General features: G+C 37.8%; 1 protein-coding gene and 1 pseudogene across 14 annotated transcripts in view; one reads left to right on the top strand and one right to left on the bottom strand.

Annotated features, from left to right (window-relative positions):
• DNM3 (dynamin 3) overlaps window positions 1-22,872 on the bottom strand; it is a 608,953-nt gene that overhangs the window by 521,801 nt on the left and 64,280 nt on the right. The gene's annotated exons all lie outside the window — the stretch shown is intronic.
• LOC143678938 (divergent paired-related homeobox pseudogene) overlaps window positions 10,422-22,872 on the top strand; it is a 68,981-nt pseudogene continuing 56,530 nt past the window's right edge.

The raw sequence follows: 22,872 nt of genomic DNA, 5'->3' as shown, positions 1-22,872 counted from the left end.
TACTTAAACCTTTTTTTTGATATTTAAGAATTCAGAATTCTGTCCTGCTTCAAGATTAATATTAGGCAGAAACTATGGGCATGACCTCACACTAAGTAAATGCTGTGGTGCCAGGACTTTGAAATATAATGGGAAGATAAAGATATGCACACAGAGAGGACTTCCGGGTTAAGATGGCGGCTTAACAATGTGCACATTTTAGTTTGTCCTCCAGAACAACTACTAAATAACCAGGAACAGTACAGAACAGCTCCCGGAGCCACGATAGTGAACAGATACACAGCATACCACAGTCTGGACCAGCTGAACCGGCTGCGAGCACCACCACCACCCCACCCCCTCCCCCCACCCCACCCCCACCCGGAACCGTGAGTTCCCAAAGCTGTGGCAGCCAGCGCCCCTCCCCCACAGGCCACTTCCCAGAGGGGAAAGGAAAAGACTTTACCAGCAGCAGGGACTAGGCACAATCAAACGCCAATTGTTGAACTAATTAACAAATTTTGACTACTAAAAATAGGCCCCCAGCTTAGGTGAACCTGATCAAAGCAGAGGTTGCTCATTTTTGCCCCAGCACCAAGGGGGCAGGACTGACAGAAAAAGGGGGAAAAAAGAAGGAAACAGAGGTTTTTGTGGCTGTGTATCTACAAAGACTTGACTGCCTCTGGATACAGCGGCAGGACTTTTCAAGCTGCAACTGCCCCAGGCATAGGCAGAAGTGAGCTCTTTTGGGGGCTTTTCTGTAGCCTGTGCCTTCCCCAGGTGAGGGGTGAAGCCCAACTCAGGTGGAATCCCTCCATCAAGGAATTCAGACCCCAGGGCTTGGTAATTTGAAGCCATTAAAACCAGCCTACAACCTCTCCTCTGTCTCCACCACAACCCCAGCAGGGAGAGTCTGCCAAAGTTAAAGGTACCACATCATCTTATGCGGTGATCTAACTGCAGGTCAGACAAGCGCCACATACTGGGCAGGATAAGAAAAACAGAGTCCAGAGACTTCACAGGAAAGTCTTTCAAACTGCTGGGTCTCACCCTCAGGGAAAACCGACGCTGGTGACTCTTTCCTCTTGATAGAGGCCAGTTTGGTCTGGGAAAATCTGGCTGGGGTCTATAATATCTATGTAGACCCTCCTAAGTGTGGGGATGGGGAAGGCACCACACAAACAGGGCAAGAAACAAGAAAACAAGAACTGAAAAATTCTCCTCTGTTAAACAAAACTTAAGCTAAAGGTCCAGATAAAGCTGAACAGAATGTCAAAGAACAGATAGACAACAAATTCATCCAGCAAGAAAACCCTAGATAAAAGAAGTGAAAGCAATCTCCAGAATAAACTAATTAAGGTAATTAAATGCCTAGACATCAGCAAAAAATAACAAATCACACCAGGAAAATTGAAGATATGGCCCAGTCAAAGGAACAAACCAACAATTCAAATGACATACAGGAGCTGAAACGATTCATTCAGAATGTACGAACAGACATGGAAAGCCTCATCAAATCAATGAATTGAGGGAGGATATAAAGAAGGCAAGGAAAGAACAAAAAGAAGAAACTGAAAGTCTGAAAAAACAAATCACAGAACTTATGGGAATGAAAGACACAGCAGAAGAGATGAAAAAAACAATGGAAACCTACAATGGTAGATTTCGAGAGACAGAACATAGGATTTCAAAACTGGAGGATGGAACATCTGAAATCCGACAAGAAACAGAAACTATAGGAAAAAAAATGGAAAAATATGAGCAGGGACTCAGGGAATTGAAAGACAATATGAAGTGCATGAATATACATGTTGTGGGTGTCCCAGAAGGAGAAGAGAAGGGAAAAGGAGGAGAAAAACTAATGGAAGAAATTATCACTGAAAATTTCCCAACTCTTATGAAAGACTTAAAATTACAGATCCAAGAAGTGCAGCATACCCCAAAGAGAATAGATCCAAATAGACATACTCCAAGACATTTAATAATCAGAATGTCAGAGGTCAAAGAGAAAGAGAGGATCTTGAAAACAGCAAGAGAAAAGCAATCCATCATATACAAGGGATGCCCAATAAGACTATGTGCAGATCTCTCAACAGAAACCATGGAGGCAAAAAGACAGTGGGATAATATATTTAAATTGTTAAAAGAGAAAAACTGCAAACCAAGAATTCTATATCCAGCAAAACTGTCCTTCAAAAATGAGGGAGAAATTAAAACATTTTCAGACAAAAAATCACTGAGAGAATTTGTGACCAAGAGACCAGCTCTGCAAGAAATACTAAAGGGAACACTAGAGACAGATACAAAGACAGAAGAGAGAGGTGTGGAGAAGAGTGTAGAAAGGAAGACTATGAGTAAAGGTAAAAAGAAGGAAAATTAGATATGACATATAAAATCCAGAAGGCAAAATAGTAGAAGGAAGTACTACCCATGCAGTAATAACCCTGACCCATCTATATGCTGTCTCTACTCAAAGGACACGAGGCCAAGAACACAAATGGACATTTACACACCAATGTTTATAGCAGCATTATTAACAATTACCAAGAGATGGAAATAGCCAAAATGTCCATCAACAGACAGTTGACTAAACAAACTGTGACATTTACATAAGATGGAATATTATGCAGCGGTAAGACAGAATAAAGTTATGAAGTATGTAACAACATGAATGGACCTTAAGGACATTATGCTGAGTGTGATTAGCCAGAAACAAAAGGACAAATACTGTATGGTCTCACTGATATGAACCGACATTAGTGAATAAACTTGGAATATTTCCTTGGTAACAGAGACCATCAGGAGATAGAAATAGGGTGAGATATTGGGTAATTGGAGCTGAAGGGATACAGATTGTGCAACAAGACTGAATATAAAAACTCAGAAATGGAGAGCACAGTACTACCTAACTGTAATGTAATTATGTTAAAACACTGAATGAAGCTGCATGGGAGAATGATAGAGGGAGGAGGGCTGGGGACATAAATGAAAGCAGAAAGAAAGATAGATGGTAAAGATCGAGATGGTATAATCTAGGAATGCCTAGAGTGTATAATAATAGTGAAATGTACAATGTACATATTTTAAAAATGTTTTTGCATGAGGAAGAACAAAGGAATGTCATTAGTGCAGGGTGCTGAAAATAGATGATAATTAATACTTTAAAAGGTCACCTTATGTGTGAGACTAAAACAAAAAATGTTTATTTGTTACAAAACTTATATTTTGACTAGAGCATTTCCTAATATAACTCATGTAGATAGTTTGATTGAATGTCATAAATACTTGCAATCTCAGGTAGGACATGTTATTTTGTTGGTTTGTCCAGATTGATGCCCCGATGAATCCCAGAGTGATTTGATCAGTGACTGGAAAAGTATTTGCAAGCCCCCTTCAGGGAATGGTGAGAGTGGGGAGAAATTCAACTTCCCCAAGTTGAATTCTTGATATTCTCACAAGCAGTGTGGACAACCAAAGCTATAGGCTGAGCCCCGAGTCTTGAGGTTTGTTCATATGAAACTTAACCCCACAAAGGATAGGTCAAGTCTACTTAAAATTTAGGCCTAAGAGTCACCCCCAAGAGAGCCTCTTTTGTTGCTCAGATGTGGCCTCTCTCTCCAACCAACATGACGAGCAGTCTCACCACCCTCCCCCTCTCTGCATGGGACATGATTCCCAGGGATGTGGACCTTCCTGGCAACGTGGGACAGAGATCCTGGAATGAGCTGAGACTCAGCATCAAGGGACTGAGAAAAACCCTAGAATGAGCTGAGAATTAACATCAAGGGATTGAGAGAACCTTCTTGACCAAAAGGGGGAAGAGTGAAATGAGACTAAGTGTCAATGGCTGAGAGATTCCAAACAGAGTCGAGAGGTTATCCTGGAGGTTATTCTTATGCATTAAGTAGATATCACCTTGTTGTTCAAGATGTAGTGGAGAGGCTGGAGGGAACTGCCTGAAAATGTAGAGCTGTGTTCCAGTAGCCCTGTTTCTTGATGATGATTGAACAATGATATAGCTTTCACAATGAGACTCTTTGAATGTGAAAACCTTGTGTCTGATGCTCCTTTTAGCTACTATATCAACAGAAGAGTAGAACATATGGAACAAAAATAAATAATAGGGGGAACAAATGTTAAAATAGATTTAGTTTGAAATGCTAGTGGCAAATGAAAGCGAGGGGTAAGGAGTATGGTATGTATAATATTTTTTTTTCTCTGTTATCGTTTTATTTCTTTTTCTGTTGTCTTTTTATTTCTTTTTCTAAATCGATACAAATGTTCTAAGAAATTATGAATATGCAACTATGTGATGATATTAAGAATTACTGATTGTATATGTAGAATGGAATGATATCAATGTTTTGTTTGTTAATTTTTTTAATTAATAAAAAAGTTAAAAAAAAGATATGCACACAGAAAAACATTAAAGAAGGGACAGATAAATTATAGTAGAGTTCAGAAAAGAGAGACTGATTTTATTCTCCTTATAATGTTGTCTTGAATATATCTCAATATATATAACTAAATATTATGCTTTTAATATTCTCCAGGAACTATATTAGACTATTTGCTAGTTTGGATGGTTTCAATAATCCTTTAAAATTTAATAAAAATGAGCAGAGCACCTATTCTGTGGCTGGAACTAAAATAGAAGAGGTGAATCTGAGATTCACAATGGGAAAACATCACAAAGGAAAAACAAAATGAATCAAAATTGTAGGGTAAAGAGCTGAAGGGAATCTGTTTAAGCTGTGAAGACCATGAATAAGATTTAAGAATGTATGGATCCCAAAGATATATATATATATTAAATGCTTGAATAATGCCATTTAACAAATCAATGAAATATTTTCTTCAAAAATCAAAGAAAACATAGCATTATTCACAATTTCCTATAAGTAGAAGCAACCCAGAATCCATTAGTGGAAGAACAAACAAAATGTGGTATATAATACATGGATTGATTAATGTACCCAGTTTGGACATGTTCTTGATCTTGCAGGTGTGAACTCCTTGTAAATAGGATCTCTTGAAGACATTACTTCAGTTAAGATGTGGTCTAGGGCAGGCCACAGTGGCTCAGCAGGCAAGAACGCTGTCTGGGATGCCAGAGGACCCGGATTCGATTCCCGGTGCTTGCCCATGTATATATATTAAAAAAAAAAAAAAAAAAAAAAAAAAAAGATGTGGTCTAATTGAATGAGGTTGGGCTCTAATCCAGATTACTGGAATCCTTTAAAATCAGGATGAAATTCAGACACAGAGGAAACCACAGGAAGAAGCCAGAAGTCAACGGAACCAGAGGAGAAAGGACAAAACATCACCATGTGCATTGCCATGTGACAGAAAAGTGAAGGGCCAAGGATTACTGGCAGCCAGCCCCAGAGTACCACAGTCTTTCAGGAGAAAGCATCACCTTGCTGACACTTTCATTTTTGACTTCTCCTAGCCTCAAAGCCATGAGTCAGTAAATTCCCATTTTTAAGCCAATCCACTGCATAGTATTTGTTTTAGCAGCCATGAAACCAAGAAAAATAAAATGGAATATTATTTTAATGTTGAAGGAAATAAGCCAGACACAAAAGGAGAAATGTTATATGATCTCATTTATATGAAGTAATTAGAATATATAATTTAATAGAGTTAGAAATTGAAATACAAGTAACCAGGGTGGGAATGGGGGATGAGAATTAATGTTTACTTGGTACAAAGTTTCTGTTTGGGACAATGGAAAAGTTTTGGTAATAGATGATGGAAACACAATTTTGTGAATGTAATTAACACCACTGAACTGTATATTTGAAACTGGATAAAATGGGAAATTTTATGTTGTATATATGTTACTAGAACAAACATTTTTAAAGCCCACAAAACTGTAGTCTTTAACATTTTCTGCAACAAATATGCATTAACAAATATGCAAGGTGCAATTTTAGATAGTGGAGCTATAACAGTAAGCAAAGCAGAAAAAAGCCCTGTCCTCTAGTGGAAGTCTCTGAGTACCTGTTCTCTCACGCTCGATGCCTTGGTTTGGATAGCACTCCTGTCATGGAACACCCTTCCCCACTTGTTCCTCTAGCCAACTCCTATTTAATCTTCAACACTCACCTCCACATAGTCTTCTCTAGAAAGACTATACTTTAACCTCTAAGTTCTGGTCACACATCTGTCATACTTGTCTTTTGAAATATCTACTCCCTCACCTGTGAGAACTTTGGAGGGTACTGTATTTCCCCAGTGCCTCCTTTAGTGTCCAGGTTTCAAACTTTTTAAACACTTTCTACATACCCTTTCAGGAAGATTTCTCCAAATGTCCACAACATGAAGGAGAAACATTCCCATATCTGATCCTCCAACTGGCAGACAGCTAAGTGGCATTTTATGTAGACAGAAAGAACTGGCAAGATGACTTTCAATTTATGAATAATTTGTTCAGGCCATTAAATTAATATTTTTATTATAAATATTTAAGATCCAAAAGTATTCACCAAACAAAATACAGAACACCAGGTAGGTCAATATTATTGACCCTGTCTACAGGAATGGAATAGAATTTGAAGGAAACAAATTTCAAGACTAATCCAAGAACCAATACAGTTTCAAAATAACGCCTAAAAAACGAAAAAGTCTCTTCTAAAATAAAGCGGGCGAAGAAGAGAGGGAAAAAAAGAGAGGGACAAAGGGAGAGAAAGACCACTGCCAAATACTGCCCATCCCCCTATCCCAAGAAGCACTGAGGTCATGGATTCCACACCCTGAACACAATGGCACTGTTAAAATGACTCTGCTTGCATGCCCTAATCCTAGAGTTTTCCTACTATTATAATTCCACTATAATTGCTGAAGGAAATAATTATGCCAAAATCCACAGATTTAACTGGAAATTTTCCATGCAATTTCCTTTTATTTCCTAAACCTTGGCACGTGGTAAGAATGTTGGCACTTAGAGATTTGTAGAGATCACATTTTGCTTCTATCAGTTACTTTATAATTTGAAATATCTGATGCCACCATTATTTTGTTTGAAAAATACTGGTACAAATCCAATTACAGGAAATAAAACGTTTTTATTTTTTCACTAACGTCTGAGAAATTTCAATATTTACCTCATATACACAAAACTCAAAAATCTCTAACCAGTATGTTTTAATTACATCTAAATTCAATAATTAATGGTTCCTTCTGAATCGTTCAGAATGCACAGGTTTCTGAGTTAGAGATCTGTAAACAGAATGAAGAAGCCAGTTCTCAGTTTACAAATACCATGTACTCTCACCACCAGGAAATGCTCTCAAAACTTAATACCTTAATATTTAATCCATTGTTTGCTTATTCACAATGTCAATTTGTTCAAAAAAAAAAACTTAAAGCAACAGATTAATGAATTCTGGCACAAAGTAGAGACATTTAGTTTTCACTCTATTCCAAGTCACATATTATACAAAGGTACTAGTAATCTGATTAGGTGCCACGCAAATGGATGACAAAAAGGAGTATTAAGGAGACTGCTGGTTGCTTACTCAATATCCACTTTCTCCTTTTTTATTAAGAGAATCCCAATTTTGTTGGGAATGTCAAATGTTCCCAAATTTAATAGATAGATAGATAAGATGGACAAACCTACATTTCCCAGCCTCCCTTGCAAATAGGATACCCACATGACTAAGTTCTAGGTTGTAGGATAGAATTAGAGGTTGTTGAGTGACATCAAAGAGAGTTCCTTTAAAAGAGTCTAATTTAGCTAAAGTGCACCTTTTGCCCTTTCCTGTTCTTTCTTCTCCTTGACAGTCACATATAACAGCTGGAGTTGCAGCAACCATCATGAATACCATAAGGCAATCATGAAAATAGAAGGTATGTTAAAGACGGCAGAACAAAAAAAAAGACAAAAAGTCCAGAAAAGTGATGACTTTATAAGTCATTGACCCAGACTCGATTTGCCTAAGAAAGAAACAAGAGATTATGCTATAAGCCATTGTTTCTCAAACTTTTTTATTAATAGCCCCTCTAAGAAGTCTTATTAGACATTGTTTCCCTAATTGCCTCCCCATTCAATTTTTATACCACAGATATATTATATATTAGTGTCTGTAGTGTATGTACATCTTTCCTTTATAAGTAAAAAGAGTAAATTATTTGCCTCTCCAAGAATGAATTTTAGCCCCCTTGAAGACAATATCATCCCTGCTGAGAATTCACGCTATAGATCAAGGAAGAATAGATCACAGAATGCTAAACATTCAACTGTGCCAGTCATCCTTCCTGTAGTGTTTCTAAAAGAGATGCATGTGAAAAGGACAAAAAGACATGTACCTCAATCCACAGTGTATTCTCTTCCAACCCTGGATACCTAGGCTGAACCATAGGGGACCTTCACTTGATAAGAGGTAAGCCCAAGACCTATGTAGCAAATTGAGTTATGTACCCTAAAAGAAAAAAGAAATGTTCTTAATCTGAATCCATTCTATGGATATGAACCCACTGTGAATAGGACCTTTTGAAGATTTTATTTCTAGTTAAGGTATAGCCAACTGAATCAGGATGGATCTTAACAGAGAGAGACCTTATAGAGAGAAAACCATAGGAAGAAGCCAGAAGCTGGAAGTCAACAGAACCTAAAAGAGAAAGGTCACTTCATGACAGGAAAGCCAAGGAATTCAAGAATTTCCAGGCAGCTGAAACATTACCAACTCTGGGAGGAAGCAATCCTTCTAGCCTCTAAAACTGTGAGTGAACCCATTGTGTGGCATTTGTCATAGCAGCCAGAAAACTAAGATAACCTAGTCCCTGAGAGGCTGAAAATCCCCCATTATCCCTTTTCCATGAGGCCCACATATGAATTGTAGCCCTTTATATTTGACATTGCACTAACTAGGAAAGATCTACCTGAAGTCCACACCAGCCAGTGAGAAGGTGCAAAGGCAAGAGAACACATCCCAGTGCTCAATTAGGGCTGGTCTAGCCAGCCCATCCATTCAACCCTTCTGTTAAAGTCTCAGATGGAGAAAGGTATCCCAATTACTGTCCTCAGTCCTGAATGTTCTATATCAGTGTCTTCCAGGAAGGACAGAGCATCAATGAACACAGAAGGAGTACCCCGAGTCAATACTGTGCTCTGTTGTTTTCTAAGATGTTGGAAGAAAAGTGAAGCATTTTATTGGTGGACAAAAAAGTATGGAAGACAACATTAAAGCTACACCTGTTTATTTTAAAAGAATGGGAATCTGATTTTCCAATTATCAAGGAGGGATTTAGATGGATCCTTAGAAGCAACTCCTCCTCAATTCTCTAGAAGCCTCATCCATTCATTATTCTCCCTTGCAAACCATTCACTCTCAGAACATCCAGTCCAAAGTAATGCTGCACTAATTTCAGGCATCTGTGTTGACCCCTCTGACATGGAAGCCCTTCTGCAAAGTCCCTTTCTTTGCCCAGCTCACCCTTAAATATAGAATCTTACTGCAGTCTCCTGTGGGAAGAATTTCCGGATATACTGGCATATTTATATGTTCCTTGGCTTTACTCCTAAAGTACCACAAGCCTAGTGACATTTTCTCCCTTATACAAGCTCTCTGAGGACAGGGACCATCTTACTCATCTCTGTAAAGCCAATGGTTGGCACAGTGCCTGGTGCAAAGAAGTTGCTCAAAGGTGATTTGGTGAACAAATAAAGTCAGAATTCTATGAATAAAAACTGTGAATTTATTGGAATTAAAAAATCAGGGATGATTTTTTAAAGTAAATATGTAAACAATTATAACAAAGATATAGGTATCATATATACAATATATTCTTTTATTTTCTTACCTGAAAATTATTTTTTCTTGTCTATTTAATTGATTTCTTTTGCATGAGCCTATAGCATTGACTACAGGACTTTAGAAGATTAAGGGAATAAAGAAGGAAAAAGTACTCAGTACCTAATAGATAATACATTTATACACATTATAAACATTGAGCTATTTCATATCTTAAAATTACCTCTGAAACTATATTCCAAATTCAAAAAAAATTCTTGCTGACTGAAGAAGGTACACTAATCAGTAAACTTAAGGATGACTTTCTCTATCTACCCTTCCCTGAGTACACCATTAAACTCTATTACCCAGTTGCATATATCAAGGATGATATGTAAACCAAATGTCCACCAACAATCAGTAAAATGATAACCTGTTACTACGGTGACAATTTGGTTTGCAGGCCACATTATCTGTTATGCTAACCTGAGTGATGGCTTCATTCATCACTTAGAGTTGGTAGCACCTCAGAGCATCATCAGCCAAAATGTCTGCCCTTTCTCCTAAGATCTAACAGAATACTTTAAAAACAAGCACACGCTTGTCACTGGCTCTGAACACCTGAACAGACCAAGAGTGAAAGATGACAGACTCAGAGGTTCTTCCTAAAGGTGCTCCTCTCCCATCACACCAGGAGGTGCCATGCCAGTTAAGCACCAGAGGCATCCACAAAGGAAACAAACCATGTTTACTGGAAAATTTGAAGATCTTGTTCAATAAGAACCCATACCCAAACCCTGATCTTCAGAAAGAAATGGCCCTTAAAATGGATATACATCCAACAGTATGGCTGGTTCAACATCCAACAGGTTTGGTTCAAGAACCATAGAGTGAAACTCAAGAAAGCAAAATACAAGCATAATCAGCAAAAACAACAAGAGGCTCAACAACAGCAATTACCTGAAGTAGTAGAAATCAGTCCTGCAAAGAGAAATATGCACACACCACAGTGACCCCCTAGAGGTGTTGTCCTGCCTCCTTAGTTTACACAAATAATTCAGTACCTTCATTCCAACTTAGCATATGTCCCAACTTTAGAATCCCCACAGACCACTCTGTTGGCCACAAAATAGTCCATTTTGCCTGCTGCCAAGACCCTAGTATATACTGTCTCCATCCCATTCTGGAATCCCAAATTCTACCCCCAAGCTTAGATTCTAATTTTTTGGGGTATGCTAGATGGCAGGGTCACATTTCATTATTTTTCCATGTGATTATCCCATTATTTCAGCACCATTTGTTGAAATTTGTGTTTGTTTGTTGTTTGTTTTGCTTATTTGTTTGTTGTCTGGAAGTGCATGGACCGGGAATTGAACCCAGGTCTCCCACATGGCAGGTGAGAATTCTACCACTGAACTACCCTTGCACCACCAAATTCTAATTCTTTTGTATCTTCATCTCTACAAGGAGCTTAAATGGCATTTTAAGTTCTCTTCATTGCAACTTTTCTGTAAATCTTAACATCCCCAAATAGAAAGTTCATCTTTGGGTTCTGCTCACAGGATACTCAAGCTAGGACATAGCCACTAAAATACAATTTTAAAAAAATCACATTCCACATGGTATTCAACCTGCTGGGACTTGAATTGTGTTCCCCATAAGAACTTTTCAAAGTCGTCTGTGAATAGGATCTGTGAATAGGATCTTCAAAGATACTATTAAGATGAGGCCAAATTAAATCTGGGTGGCCTTAACCCTATATGACTAGAGTCCTTATAAGCAAAGGAAATTTAGATATGAAAGTGGACACCACAGGAGGAGACCAAAGAAGACAGATCACCGTGTGACAGAGGGACACAAGCCTCCATCAGAAAACCAGACTTCTGGGAAGCACAGCCCTGCCAGTATCTTGATTTCACACTTCTAGTCTCCAGAACCGCAAGACAATAAATTCAATAAATTCCTGTTGTTTAAATCATAGCAATTCCAGCAAATTAAAACACACAAGAGCCAGGTTTAGAGAGAATATTTCAGTCACAACTGCATATATCAGAAAAAACAAATCCTGATAATCAATGGTGTATGTATGTATCTCTAAAAATTAGGGTGGCGGAGCAGCAAATAAATCCAAAGGAAGAAAAGATGATGGAAGAAAATAACAAAATTCAATGTGACTATTAATTAAAATAAGAATACACCTACCTACCTGGTTCAGCACCCCTGTCTGGTGTGCAGTACTCTGTGCCTGCTAAAGCTAGGGATTCCAGGCCACCTGTCTACCAGCCAGAGAGAAGTGTATCATCTGCTTGGAAAATCCTCAAATATCAACCCATCTATTAATTTCAGCAAATCCCCAAGTGATACTAGCTAAGGACAGAAATGATCTCTGCCCTGTCATCCCTTCTCTCCAAGTCCTAGAACTGACTTCTACACACACCAGCAAATTTTGTTAGGAAAATTGTAATAAATTTTATTGAACTATTCAGGAAATTTTAATAGTGGGGAGAGACTCTAAACCTTATTCACCTTCTCCCAACACTCACTGATAACCATCAATGTAGTCCAACTTTTGCTGCCAGTTTGTAGGGTCCAAATAAAAACATAAAACTAGTTAGAAGGCTTTGGGTGTGTTCTGGTTTGCTAGCTGCTGGAATGCAATATACCAGAAATGGGATGGTTTTTAACAAGGGGAATTTAATGAGTTGCAAGTTTACAGTTCTAAGGCCTAGAAAATGTCCCGATTAAAACAAGTCTAAAGAAATGTCCAATCAAAGGCATCTGGGGAAAGATACCTTGGTTCAAGAAGGCCGATGAAGTTCAGGGTCTCTCTCTCAAGTGAGACGGCACATGGTGAACACAGTCAGGGCTTCTCTCTCGGCTGGAAGGGCGCATGGCAAATACAGCATCATCTGCTAGCTTTCTCTCCTGGCTTCCTATTTCATGAAGCTCCCCGGGAGGCACTTTCCTTCTTCATCTCCAAAGGTTGCTGGCTCGTGGACTCTGCATCATGGTGCTGCAGCATTCTCTGCTCTCTCTGAATCTCATTCTCCAAAAATGTTTCCTCTTTTATAGGACTTCAGAAACTAATCAAGACCCACTCAGATGGGTGGAGACATATCATCCCCTAATCCAGTTTAACAACTGTTCTTAACTAAATCTCATCAACCAGGGAGATGATCCCATCACAGTCCCAAATACACAGCATTGAATAGAGACTATTCTACCTTTAAGAAATGGGATTTATATTAAAACATGACTTTTCTTAGGGGGCATACTTCCTTTCAAACCAGCACATTCCACCCTCTGGCCCCTAAAAAAGACATGTTTTTCCCATATACAAATATATTAACTTCATAATAATATCAGAAACCTTAAACCTTTCAGTAGCAATACAATGAAGTACAAAATTAGAGACAGTATAAAATCTCATCAAGTCAGTTACAGGCATGGTCTGTCCTAAGGCAAAATTCTCTCCATTTGCTCTGGACCTTTGAAAACTCATGACAAGTTATTTGCTGCCAACATACAAAGAGGGAACATTCACAGGATACATAGACACATTTCCATAGGGAGGAAGGAACACAGGGGTCACTGGACCCATACAGTTTCGAAAACCCGCAGGGCAAAGTCCATTAGATTTCAAAGTCTGAGAGTCATTTATCCTCAGGGCTTTAGAAAGTGGCAGTCCCACCCTTTCCAAATGCCTACGCCTGCCTCTCTCTGAATGCAACCTTGGGGGATACTGGGGAGACCACCTTTCTCTCGGCTCCACCCTCTCCAAGCATTGGAGCCGCACCCAGGCTCTCTGCCATCTCCGGGGCACACGCTCAGCCCCTCCATGTGGTGGCAGCCAGGCTCTCCCCCAACCCCAAGAAACGTGCTTCGCCCTCTCCAAAGCCTGAGGCGGCATGACTCTTCCACTGCAACGAGGTGGAAGGCCCATTCTCTGCCTTTGGGGCAAACTCACCCTCTCCACGGGCTTGGGTGGGTCCACTCTCCTGGCTCGAGGCTTCCTGACTTCAGACCTCAGCCTCCACGGTTTTGCCTCTGCAGTTATTTTTCCTCCAATGTGTCCCTTCTCTGAACCTCTCAGTCCAGACTGGCAGCGGCTCTGTTTATACAGGTCCCACAGCACTCTCATTGGCTTTCTATGCAGTAGCCTTGGATCATGCCCATCAGACATAAGGAGTTTCCACAAATCTTTCCTGGATAACTCCATGTCCGATCCTGACTTTCTCTGAAATGGCTGGCTGGTTCCACATTTGGTTAAATCCACACTCAGGGCACTATACTCTGGAGTCTCCCTTTCTGTAGGCCCAGAATTTTCCAGGACCTCAATTTCTAGTTTCTTTTTACTCAAGAGTTCAGTTCTCAGCTTATCTCTTTCCTTTCGCATTTCACTATAAGCTGTGAGGAGAAACCAGGCTGCACTTTCAACACTTAATTTGGAGATCTCTTCTGCTAAATATACAAGTTCATGGCTTTTACAATCTGCCTTCCAGCCAAAGCCACGAGTCAATTTTGCCAGATTATCTGCCATTTTAAAACAAGGCTCACTTTCCTTCCAGTCTCCAATAACACGTGCCTCATTTCTGTCTAGGGCCTCATCAGAGGTATCTTTAGAGTCCACATTTCTCCCAACAGTCTCTCCAAAGCATTCTAGGCCTTCTCTATCAAGCTTCTCACAACTCCTCCAGAATCTTCCCCTTATCCAATTAAAAAGCCGTTCCAACATGTTTGGTATTTGCAAACTGCAGCAGCAGCACCCCACTCTCTGGTACCAAAATCTGTTCTAGTTTGCTAGCTGCTGGAATGCAATATACCAGAAATGGGATGGTTTTTAACAAGGGGAATTTAATGAGTTGCAAGTTTACAGTTCTAAGGCCTAGAAAATGTCCCGATTAAAACAAGTCTAAAGAAATGTCCAATCAAAGGCATCTGGGGAAAGATACCTTGGTTCAAGAAGGCCGATGAAGTTCAGGGTCTCTCTCTCAAGTGAGACGGCACATGGTGAACACAGTCAGGGCTTCTCTCTCGGCTGGAAGGGCGCATGGCAAATACAGCATCATCTGCTAGCTTTCTCTCCTGGCTTCCTATTTCATGAAGCTCCCCGGGAGGCACTTTCCTTCTTCATCTCCAAAGGTTGCTGGCTCGTGGACTCTGCATCATGGTGCTGCAGCATTCTCTGCTCTCTCTGAATCTCATTCTCCAAAAATGTTTCCTCTTTTATAGGACTTCAGAAACTAATCAAGACCCACTCAGATGGGTGGAGACATATCATCCCCTAATCCAGTTTAACAACTGTTCTTAACTAAATCTCATCAACCAGGGAGATGATCCCATCACAGTCCCAAATACACAGCATTGAATAGAGACTATTCTACCTTTAAGAAATGGGATTTATATTAAAACATGACTTTTCTTAGGGGGCATACTTCCTTTCAAACCAGCACAGGGTGTAATCTGGGAGACAAAAAGGCTTAATTTTTTAATTAAGTTTCTGTTTGGAGTGATGAGAAAGTTCTGATAATGGATGGCAGTGACAGTCACACAGCATTGTCAATGTAATTGACACCATTGAACTGGTGACATGTACTTGAAAGTGTTTAAAATAGGAAATATTATGTTGTATATATGCTACTGCAATAATTTTTTAAATGTGTGGTCTCATAAGTCATCTTTATCTCCCAAGAAGGAATAACTATTTGTCTTGTCATCATTGATTAGTTTGCCCGTTGTTGAACTTCAGAAAAATTGATTCATAACTAATGACAGAAAAAAAAAAGCACACATGCTTTTGAAAATTTAAGAAATCCAAAGGAAAAAGACCATTAGATTGATGACAACAACCAGGACTGGCAAGACTTATTAATAAAACAATGACTATTAGTGTTTAAAATGGTATGTGAGATAGACGACTAGAACAGAGAGATATTTATGGAACAGTTCTGTGCAAATCTGAATTTCTCTATCTGAAAAACTCGAGTTTATTAGCTAAATAAGTAATATTTATTTCTGTGAAGTGCATTTAAATACTTCATTTTAAGGTTGTATGGCTTAGTGGCTAAGAGCACAGATTCTAGATCTAATCTGCCTGAGTTTGAATTCAAGATCACAACTATTGGCTAGGTTTTCTCTTCTATAAATTGGGGGCACAAGAGGAGGGAATAATACAATCCCTTATCTGCTGGTGACTAGATGGGATATGCAATTCAGTATTCTTCTGATTTCAGAGAGGCAGAGAGTCAAAAATGTTAACTCTATTACTATTACTATTATTATGCCTTTTTGGAGAAGTAGCATTAAGTTACCTTGAAATTCAATAATTATTTATCCAAATTTGTTTCTGGAGTTAACATATCTCCAAAGCAAAGTGGTGATTATCTTTCCTAGCCATAGGCATGTAGCTTCAGAATAAGCTACATCCTGTTTGTCACACCATATTGTTTTCAAGTAGTATATAAAGGAAAATGTATCAAAAAAAAAACACTTATAATTCTAACGTTTTCACATGCTTCCTGAAAGTCATCAGCTACCTAAAGATTTCATTCTCTAAGAGATCGACCTATTGTTCTATTGCCTTCCATGAGAAAACAGTTAATGAAAAACACAGAATGAAAGCTTAAAGCAACAAAAGAGTCAGCACACATTCCAACCAATTCAAATACAGAGTGAAATGAACCCCTGGCATCTAGAGTATTCTGCAGGCGTGTGGCAAGTGTTATTTGTAGCCACTTAAAAGCACCAGTGAAAAGAGCTCATATACTTAGGAAGGAAAAAATCTCCATTGCTATGAGGAGAGGCATTTATTAGCACTTAATGGCCCTCTTTCATTGCCTTTCCACTGACGCTTCTCTAATTGTTCCCATTATAATTTCAAGCAACAAACCCAATAATGGTAAAAGTCTATAGTTCAGTGTATGCACTGTGAAAGAGGCCTTTAATATAAAATATATAACAACATGGTTCTGGGAAGGCAATATCATAATACAGAGAGAAGAGGTGGTATGGAAAGAACACTGGACTGGGAGTCAAGAAACCAAGCTTAGGGTTCAGCTGTGACGATCATCAAGTCATTTAATCTACAAGAGGTACAGTGTCCGCATCTTTTAAATGTGAGGATTGAACTAATTTCTTCTAATACACCCACTAATCCTAACATTCTATCCAATCCTGATGCTAGAAATAAATCAAGATACACAGAATCTAATCCCACCACTGGCTTTCTAAGCAATCTCAAAGAACTCAAGACTTCTTTTTTCACTTCCATAACTGGAGATGTTAGTATTGTAAACATTCACTAATAGCCACATGCCAATAACTCAGAATTGTAAAAAAATTTTCAGTCACCACTCTCCATGATTTCTATTTTCAAGAAGTTAATGCACAATTTTCATATCTTGTCTCCTGAAACCATGGAATGTGACATATAATAGGCCAACATTTTTTAAATTATGGGTTGTTACCAGTAAGTGAGTTGTGATATGCATTTTGTAGATAATGACCAACAAACTTTTGTTTGTTCGTTTGTTTTGTTTTTTTGTGTTTTTTTTTTTTACATGGGCAGGCACCGGGAATCGAACCCGGGTCTTCAGCATGGCAAGTGAGATCTCTGCCTGCTGAGCCACCATGGCCTGCCCCAACATACTTTTTAATAATGAAAAGTAAAGAGATGGAATAGAAAAGAAAATATCTGAGTGTATTACGCATAAATATGCTAAGTATTTTGTAAAACTCTGTTTCAACTTTATATACATACACTGAATTACACATCCAGTTTGAATTTAAAGTCCACTACTATTGAATGGGTTTCCTCATCTATATTTAGGGGGTCACAAGGGGAGGGAATAATACACTGTTAGTTGTTACTATTTCACTTAAGGATATATATGTTTGTGGGGTTTTTTATATATTCAATATTGTATTTCAACACGAAAAACAGTTAGTGTTATTGTTTAACATAGAAGCAGAGAATTTTAGAGTTTTAAAGAATTTTAGCAAAAGGTTTGAAAATCCTAGATTATTGTATTTTTTAAGTCCCATTGAGTTTGCTGTTTTAAGTAGTAGATCAATGTAGGACTCATTGACAAGATTCAAGCCACAATTCAAAGAGGTGGATAATTAGCTATGCAATTCCCAGAAAGATGTGTATCTGGCTTACTGGAAAGTAGTGAGCAAAGGGAAGAAATGAGAGATAAGGTCAGAGAATGAAACGGAAGCCAGCTCACCTAGGCCATTGCAGACACTCTGGCTTTTTCTCTGTTGTGAAGTGGGGAGCTACCAAAGAATTTTGAGCAGAAAAGTGACACAATCTTTCATTTTAAAAGGATCATGTTGGCTACTAAGAATAAACTGTAGTGGTCAAAGAGAGATGCAGAAAAAACAGGAGGTTCGAAGATGTTTGCTTATTAGAGGCAAAAGATCATGGTGGCTTGGACTGGGATGATAGCAGTGGAGGTGGTCAGATTCTGGGTATCTATAAAACAGAAAAGATTACTGCATGCAGTTCCATTACAAAGGAAAAACAGTAGATTCAGGATCATGTTAGAGGCCATTAGCAATAGTAAAATAGATTCGGGATCATGTTAGAGCACATTAGCAATGAGATTCTGTGCAAAAATTTATTGACAATATTGTTCATCATCTCATAAGAAGACTAGTTAATGGTGAAACATGTTGAGCAGCTTTCAGGTACAGGAAGGTCTCTTGACCTTTAATGTGGTTCTAAGTTATTCAAAAAGAGACTGTCATAAGAAATGAATTAAAAGGGGTTTTTTTACAGAAAAGAATTGAATTACATTAAAAATATCTTACTAATAATTGACAATTTACTTTATTTCTTCAATATCTGAAAGCTACAATGTTGGAGCCATTGTGAAGAAAATGAGCAATCCATTAATTCTTACCATCTGGGAGCTCGAAGTCTACTATATCCATCCTTCATTCATCCATCAGATATCAAAATCACACTTCACCTAAATCCATACTGCATCACCTCCTAAAATTAAAAATTCTCTACTCCCAAAACATCAATTATATTTTCAGTCCTGAGACTGTACTTAAAGGCCTACCTATGGTCTTCACTTTCACAATCTACTTTACTTGTCTCCACATTGACTTTCCCGCCCAACCTCTTCACCATTTAGTAAAATTAGTTTTATGTACCACTCCCAAGTTAAATCTACTCAAATATCTCACTCACCTTTTAATAAATTATTTCCTAATAACTACTACATTATGTTAAAAGTCCTCCACCTGATTTCCCAGATCCTCCTTTAAATCTAGTCTGACACTAACTTTATTTTGAGAAATCCTCAATTCCAGCAAGAGAAGTCTCCCTAGGAACTCCTTCTATGCCTATCAAATTCTTCCATTCCCTCTTTCGCTACTGTAGCTCTCTGCAGAATTTAAATACCTCCTCTCTTTAGTTTGTCATTTTATACAGTCCTGAAAGCCAGCCTGTGATTTAAGCAAGACAGGCCTTATCTCTATTATCGCAAATTAGGAAGCCAAGAATTATTTTTAGACTTCCCATTCTCTGTTTATCCAAAAAAGAGAGGTGATATTTGACATGAATTTTGAATGATGAGTAAGCATTTTCCAAGTTATCAGATGAGGACAAAGACACTAGGTAAAGCCAAGAAGGTATGAAAAAGAGGCATGTATACATTAAAGTATACATCTGTGTATATATAATTGCATGCACATAAAGCTATGAACTGCTCCACAAGACCTAAGATGAAAGAAATATTGCAGTTTTGTTTTGTTTTTTTCAAATCAGTTGAGGCTCCAAGGCCATGTCACTAAGAAGTCTAATATAAGATATGTTTAAGCACTCTTTCCTTGCCCTTTCATTGTAATAGAACCTCAAAGGTGATACAATGAAGAAAAAAATGCAGGTAAGGCCTGCAGTCATTTGCTCCTACAAACACCATTGCTGATGCTTATTGTTTGGGACCTTGTGGTCCTGTTGTAAGCAACTTAGGTCCATTGGTAACACCATTGGTTGCCCTCCATGCCACCCTCCCCAACCCCTGCTAGGTTAGCTATGAGGACTCTTGCCATAATCATCAAAGCCATCTCAGTGCTAAGTCTTCACTACTACCCTTACAACTATACCCACTTCAGAACCTAAGGCATTGTTTAACCTAGAGTAGCAACTTCACTTACCCACAAAAACCGACCTGCCCCAATCTTCTTGGAAGAAACTGGCCAAGCTTCTAAGGACAACCAATATTTTTCAATAATAATGGGGCTTACTTGTTTCTCCAAACACTTTAGGCACTAAATGGCTCCAAAGCCTGGACCATGGGTTCTAGAACCATCAAAGAGCCTGTTTATTTTCTTGGTAATAAAGAGGATTCCATCTTTAAGAATTGCAGTAGATAGTTTCCCATCCCCAAAGAGATATTGTATGAATCTTTACAGGCTGCAGAACAAATAATAAAGTTGTACATTCCTACGTTCTATAATAAATTCTTCATACGCTTCCCTGTTACATATAAAAGTAACTTTAAGACTTCTAGCTCCAACTAGATCACAGGTGCATAGTATAATTACCATAGTAGGCATATATATATATTCTGAATATATTTTAGCCTGTTATTATATAAATCCATATTTTTGATAATCACAGACAACTGTCCCCTAAAATACAACTAGATGCAGCAGATGTAACAAAATCTTCTAAAATATATATAGGGGTTATCCTCTTATCTCAGCATTAAAAAGAACCACATAAGTTTTAAAAGCATAAATCAAATCTTGACAGGTTCTACCCTTGGTTAATAAAATAGCCCCCCATTCCTCTTCTATTACTCACCAGCTGGTTACAATGAATGCAGTGCCCATGAGCCCATGTCAAGCTAAGAATGAATTCCAACTTTGAGATTATTTTGTCTATAGAAGCGCATTTTAAACAGTTTTTAAGGAAAATGTTAAAGTGTTCAATATTTATACAGAATTTCCAGCTATTGTCTCCTTTAGATTTAAGGCTACTTAAGCCCCTTATTCCTAAAGTGACATGCATATAAGTTAAATTTTCATGTCCCAAGCTCATTTAACCTCCAACCAAAATGTCTTCTTCAATCAATTCCCACATTAACAATGTGTTGCAATTAAAAGCCAACAGACTACAAGTAAGAAAGACTTTGGTCCTGATACTAGCTGTAAGACCTAAAACAATTTATTGAACCTCTTTTATCTGCTCTGTCATTTATAAAATAGGGTTAGTACACTTGCCTCCCTCTAATATAGTTGCATCATGCATTAATAAATAAGATGATGCTTGGCAAAAAGCCTCCAAAACTTTTAACATGTGAGAAAAAATGTATTTTGGTATTATTGTCAACAACCATCTGGAAGCATAAGTTTAAATGGAAAAAGTTATATCCAGAAAAATGAAATTTGCCAAAATTTCATTTTTTCAAATTTACTAAGTACAAAGGAAACAACCACAATAAAGTCAAGTTACAATATTTGTCACTCTTCATTCTATGACATAAAACTACATACATAAGACACTTCTTACAAATCAGTGAATTTTCCATCTTATTTCTCTCAATAAGAACCTTTCCTCATGCACTCACCCCATCTTCACCCCTAATTCAACTCTTTAAAAGGGTTTTCTTAATATAATTGTTTGTAGTGGTAATTTCATGTGTCAACTTGGCTAGGTTATGGTTTCTAGTCATTTGGTCAGGCAAACACTGGCCTGATTGTGACTGTGAGGGTATTTCATAGATGGATTTAAATCATTAGTCAATGAATCTATAGCTGATTGCATCTACAATCAAGAAAAGAGACTGCCTTTAGCAATGAGAGAAGTATCCTTATCCAATCAGCTGGAAGCCTTAAATGGAGAGCTGAGGATTTTAACAGGCAGACAGAAGAACTTCCATCTCTACTTCAGACAGTTCCAACTCACAGCATGCCCTGCAGAATTCAGACTTGCCAATCCCCACAATCATGTGAACCAATTCCTTTAATAAAGCTCTTAATAATTAATGTAAAAATTTATTTATATATATTATGTGTAGATAGGTAGGTAGGTAGGTAGATAGATAGGTAGATGTGTCTATCTTCTGTTTCCCTAAAGAAAATTTTTACTCATGGCACAGAAGAATATAAGCAGTCTTTAATCAGTAAAGGTAGCTTAAAAGGCATATTAAAATTTCCAATCCCTGTCAGACATCTGACAACCTGTCACACCAAGCAGATAAATCAATCACCAAAGTACATTGCTTCTAAAATAATAACTTTGTCTCAAGCTTATCAAATGTTCACCAAGTAAGCTTTAGTGTGAAAGACAGTAGCAAACATTTACCAAGCCAACTGTTAATAAAATAATAATAGAGATTTAAGTCTTTGATCAATTAAATTTTTTTTCTCCTTTTTAACAAAGATTATCACTCCTGAACACATTTCTATAGAGTCAACAACACTCCAGGGTTACTACTTTGATTTTAAACTATTGTCCAGATTTTAAACTCTTGCTTATAAAGGACAAAAACATTTCCCAACTCAGGAATTTTGGATCTTAGAAGGCCCCAAGGCTTATCCTTCCTGAAATGTCAACAGAACTACTACAATTCAATCCTGAGTATTGTTACTTTCATTTTATAGAAATCTGATTTTAGTCATTGACAATTTTCAAAGGATAAGTAAAATATTCATTTCTTTTAACTAGTAAAAGAAATCTAACGATGCTTTCAGATTTGATTTTTAATAATTTCTACTACAGGTTATTATTTCAATTAAAGATGCTAAAAAAGAAGAACACTATGTTTTAGGAAAAAAAGATTAATGTTTTCTATTCCAAAGCTACTAAAGTTCATTTTCCCGAAAGAGTCAAAATAATATTCTTGGGAGATTTGTTTTATTCTTGAAAAACCAGGTTTATTAACCATTTTGTGCCTCCATAGGGCAATACAGACTTAAAATGATTTTTTAAGTCCTATAGAATGTAAATTTGAACTGGTAATATAAAGCTTCCCTCATATATATATCACCTGTAATCAGGTTTTCTATTATCTTCTACAGATCATAGCTCTATCTCTATCAATTTATATATGAAGCACTAACTCTCAAGCCTCCTACAAACAAGTAATAATAAAGTGAGACCCTTTGGGAAAGGCACCAGCTAACACTATAA

Source organism: Tamandua tetradactyla, chromosome 4, assembly GCF_023851605.1.
Source record: "Tamandua tetradactyla isolate mTamTet1 chromosome 4, mTamTet1.pri, whole genome shotgun sequence".
Classification (NCBI taxonomy): domain Eukaryota; kingdom Metazoa; phylum Chordata; class Mammalia; order Pilosa; family Myrmecophagidae; genus Tamandua; species Tamandua tetradactyla.
The sequence above is the reverse complement of the archived record's forward strand: the minus strand, read 5'-3'. Positions and strand labels throughout refer to the sequence as shown.